Source organism: Sipha flava, unplaced genomic scaffold, assembly GCF_003268045.1.
Source record: "Sipha flava isolate LNK unplaced genomic scaffold, YSA_version1 18292_pilon_pilon, whole genome shotgun sequence".
NCBI classification, from domain to species: domain Eukaryota; kingdom Metazoa; phylum Arthropoda; class Insecta; order Hemiptera; family Aphididae; genus Sipha; species Sipha flava.
In genome coordinates, this window is record NW_020272248.1 from 1394 (window position 1) to 7026 (window position 5633).

Here is a 5633-nt window from a genome sequence, read left to right on the forward strand (position 1 = left end):
TTATGCTATAAAATGTACGAAGTAGTTGATAAAAATTGAAAATTTAAAATTTAAAAAAAATCACAACACAGACCGAAATTGAAAATTAATTAATGTTTATTAAGACAATGCACAACGGCACAGTGCTCAATAACAAATGGTATGGTTTCAGCCCGTCAGTCGTTTCAGGTTTGTTTTTCGTTTATTGACAATGTTTTATGTTATGCAATAAAACTATAAATAGAAATTGGTTTATAATTTGATGTATGTATAATGTATAGTATATAGTAATGGCCTCAATTTCTAAGAAGTATAGATTGTTCTATCTATGTTTTTACTGTCGATGTTTGGAATATAATTGTTTTTTTTTTTTTTATTATTTTATAGGTTATACAAATTTCCCTATTAACCATACTAAAATGTCTATAAAACCACTAAAAATTACACTACCCACCATTATTAGTATCATTTTTTTCCACCATAAGCAACCAAAATCCACAAAATTTAGTGGGAAAACCACCAACTTGGCAACACTGATAGCTATAGCAGATTGAATTATTTCATCTTTATTTGGTGTTAGTCGATAATAATTTATTTCGATAATACACGGAAACATTCTATTTATAAAATTCTTATTTTATTTTATTTTTCTTAAATGAAAAACTGAATTGTCCATATTATCCATAATATTGTGAGAAATATTCTACGTCGTACTTAATAAAGGATATTACATGCATAAAAAATGTATTCATCATAAAAAAATGCATGTTTTCATAAAAATTGTAATATATGCGAAAATATGCATTTTTTTTTTTTTGGTGTTTTTAAATTTGTTACACTTGAAACAAATTTTTCTCTTACTTGGCAAAATTTTTTGGACTATTCAATAAAAATATGTAAATTCATTTAGTGCCGAGCCCTAGTAATAACAATGTTACCACACTAAATATCACATTACATTTTATGTAGTTTCTCTATTGGAATTTTTGAAGAAAACTGAAAATCTAATAATAATAATAATTCCATATTTATAATAAGTTAATACCACTTTTTATTTTATTTTTTTCATTAAAATTTAATCAATATTAGTTGAAATATACGTGAATGCAGAATGAAATATGTAAACATGTATTTATCACTAGTCAGACGTGTTATAATAATTGTTAAGATCCATGGAAAGTAGTAACATAATAGGCACCTACCTATACTGGTGTAAAATATACATATATATTATATAGCATAAAATTAAAAAAAAAATACTTGTATTTGTATTCAAATACTTTGTGAGTATTCGTAAAATACATTTTTACAATAGTATTTTAAAAGTATTTTTAATACTTTTTTATTCGAATACTAGTATTAGTATCTCAATACTTTTTCAAAAGTATTTTTTACAAGACTGACAATATTAATTGGCATATTATATTAATTAGTTTTATTATTTTATCGGATGGCACGGATATTTGTATGAAGTGCATCGCGTAGATAATGTGAGACGAAATGCGCCCACTAATTAATCAAACATAATATGCAACGTGCATTGTGTAAAAACGGGTTTGTTGTAATCGAATGAATTAGAATAATATCGTGTGCGCCGGTACGTATAGACGTACATACCGAAAATACACGTTCATCAATTTAATTTAGCGATTTGTACGTGTATAATACATTTTTTTTCCCGCTCATACTTGACATTCATCGAGTACATGGTCATTTCTGTAAAACTGGTTTTGATAATAAATTTGCAAGCAACGCACCGTTTTAATGTACTGCAGTACACCTAGACCTTCCACTGCTGTTTGTCCCACCGTGTCGCTACAACAGTTCGTAGTAATAATATCAAAACCAAAATGATTTCAACCGAAGCTCGGAAGTATATCCTGAGACTTCTCTTAGTATCTTTGTGCGCGAACCACGTGAGCTGTACGGATAGTTTGGACTGTTCATTAATTATTATTATTGTTGTTGTTGTGTAATTGTTTTTAAAAAATTATTTTTTTTACAGGCTGTAACAGTAACCAAAAATTATACACCGAAATCGGATGTAAGCCCGTATACAGTAATGGTTCGAGTTCATGTCCGATGGCGTACGACTGTGGTAAATCGCTTCATAAGTAGTCCGAAAACATATCAATTTAATTGAAATTAAATGTTTGTAGAAAACGTGTTCACAAGACCGAATAACAAATGTTATTTTAACGAAAACGTCTACGAGCCGGTCGTAGTCTTTCTAAAGCCGATTCAGCTATAAATCCATGTTTAACTGCTTGCTTCTGTGACCAACGGACATATGACAAGTATGCAAATTAATCAGTACAGTGATGTATTTCGTAATTGAATGGTTATTTTTATTATTATAAGATTTTTACGCGAAGGCTATCAATTGATTTCACTTAACACATGATAAGTATTTGATCTAAACATGTTTTTTGTTGTAATAATAATTATTCAGCTCAGCAGTTGTTATATTCATATTAATATTTGTTACGAATGAAATTATCTAGACCTACAACTAGGTTTAATGTTTACGATAGTATTCGTAGTACTTCCATCGTGTAATCGGTTAAATTCAGCTCTGTTTACCGTACTATAATATTTACTGTTTAGCATTATTTTTCCGAACGACATTGTGATTACTAGTAAAAAACAAATAACGACCAAAATTATCTCTAAACCTTTTTCTAAATTACATTGTAATAAATACATGTATATTCGTACATTTTAAAATGACCGAACGCTAATATCATTGAGAATCGTTTCTGGGTAGGTACTGCGATTTGAGCAATTTAACATTGATTTTAGATTTTAAACGAAAACGATTACACCTACGGTCATAGAATTAATTTGCGTCAAACCGTAAGGAGTGGAACACAATGCATAACTTATATTACTGCATAATTTTAATTTTAGTTTTCACCATAGCAGTAATATTAGTGTAAATTTATAATAATAATAATCATTAAAATTACAACAAAAACGGTTGCTATTTTTCGACTGCGTTCTAATCAAATAATGAAACGCAAAAATAAATAGTGTATAATTACAGGATTTATATTAACTCCCACCTCGTTGTTGTAGCGTGACCACTACCAAATTAACATGTGCCAATGTCGAATGTCCGTCGTTTTTTACACGATTAATGGAACCGTGTTACTATCAATACGACAAAGATTTATGCTGCGAGGTTCGAAAATACTGCCGTAAGTTCATCGAATATTAATTTTTAATGTAACAAATACATACTCCTTTCGGGCTTTTAAGAATATTTTTAAATCTAAATACAATCATCTTGCACTCAACTCAATTTTGCTGCATAGATTTTACACATTTCCAAATAAAATACTCTAAAAACAGCTTTTCTGTTAAATAATTGTGAATAGTGTATGGTATAAACTTTCCTTTTTTCTCGACTTAATAAGCTTGAATTTAAAACGATGACAATTATTTTTTAGCTGAAGAAAAAGCACTTGTTCACGAATGCATATATAATGGTAACATTTATAAAAACGGACAACGTTTCTACGTCGATGATTATCTACAATGTGTATGTTCACCTGAATTTAATGGTAAGATAACATTTTTGTAATATTGAACAAAATAATTTTTTTACCGTTAGATCTTAGATGTTAAACTAGTTATACACATATAATGCAACTAAATTATATCTATGCTTTGATTGTATAATTTCCTTTTTTATTTCATTAAACAAATTACTTATAAGACATTACATTATTATTTTACGTTTATTTTTTATTATTTATCACCAAAAAAATATATTTTATATAACAATGTTGTTAACAATTAATTTAAACCACTATAACTTTAAAAACTGTACAATAAATATAATTCGTCCAATAATTTTATGGTTGAAAGCCAAAACGTGATATATATAAAAGGACTACTTTACAAGAGAACGATTTTAAAAAATCAACGATAAATAATCAAATGATATCGATCGTAAAAATGACTAGTGTTGAACAATGATAAGTTTTATTAATAGAAATGTGTAAATAGTAATCGTTAAAGAGCAGTGCATATCAGATTTTGACAAAAAAAAAAAAAATCATAAAATTTGATAGTTAAAATATCTTATAATGCCACATTTTTCATCCTACAAAAAATATAATATATACTTGTTGCTATAACTTCTTTGATGTTAGAGCTACAGATACTATATTTTGACACAGTAAATTATTGAACAATACTTATTTTACATATTTTAAAATCATATTTTTGCATATATCATGTTTTGACTCTCGGTCTCAAAATTATTAGGTATAGATCGAGTGTATATATAAAAAAAAGTACTGAACTATTTCGACTTAGGTACGCTCAGCGACAGTTCGTGTAGAAAAGTTAGTTGCAATTACGAAATTCTGTACTTGGAAAATATTTTAAAACGAAGCGCTCCCGTTTATTTTGAAAAAGTAGATGGATGTCCTGTCGATTGGTATCATCGTAAGCTCAACTATTTTCTTAGTGGTATTATCATTGATTTTTAATATGATACGTTTGCGCACGTACTTGTATTTTCCAGCACAGTATGATATCGGCACCATCAATAATACCTCCACCAGTAAGTCAAGTGGTCCTGTGTGCAAATATGGAGATCGAAGTGTTTCGATTGGTCAACAATTAAATATCAACCAACAATCGGACTCCGATACGTACACAACAACGTGTTCATGCAATATTCCTCCGTTGGTGACCTGCGTCAAAAAGATGAAAAAACCCGTTTAAAAAAATCATGCGTGCATTGCGTGATGTGCAGTACCTACCTAGATAGTTGGTATATATGCTGCAGACGTATATAAACAATTATATATAATATTTTAAATTTATAAATTAAATAGTACATTTATAAAATAATGAATTACCTTGGTATAATCAGATAAGGCGGTGTAGTAAACCGACTTTTTACATAAAAAACGTCGTTCCAAAGTATAGTCGGTCAGAACAACATCACGCCACCGGATCGGAACATTGATGCTGCCACCCGATTCGCTAAGGATGAGTTTCGGTACATCACGCCATTCCTATGACGTCAATCATCCTCTCCCTAATTACTGCATGTCCCATATAAATATGAGTCGTTATTACAGATGTTTTTAGAGGTAGTTGAATATTCAATTATAAACTTTAATGTTAATTAGCTACTCTCCGGCAGAACTCTTAGATTCTGTCGACAAATTTGTAATTGTATAATTATTTTGTTATTAATAAATAAAAGTTTAACTTAATTTCAACGTGTCAAAACAAACTTCTTTACTAAAAACTCTCAACTCCTTCCAACTAGTCAACACTTGGAAACGTGCATTCGTCGTTAAAGAAGCGTGCAGTTGTAAGGTTACAACTATCAGAATAATATATATAAATATGATTAGAGGCAATGGACCTAGTTGTAACTTACATGGCGTTTCATAAGGAAATATAAAAAAAATAGGGTCGCCAACCTATAGGGCGAGACCATGAGGTCGGACCACAATAGGATTTTTTTTAGAAAAATACCACGTTAATCAATGAATTTAACTTGAAATTTTTTTGTAATTATTAAAATTTAATATATTTATATTATATATATATATATATATACATATAAAATATTTAGTATACTTAAAAACATTATTATATTTCCCATATTTTAAATCAAATTT

At 28.7% G+C, this 5633-nt stretch overlaps 1 pseudogene; it reads left to right on the plus strand.

Moving 5' to 3' along the window:
- The first annotated feature begins 1513 nt into the window (after positions 1-1513).
- On the plus strand, positions 1514-5225 carry LOC112680939 (annotated as a pseudogene).
- Positions 5226-5633: the final 408 nt, after the last annotated feature.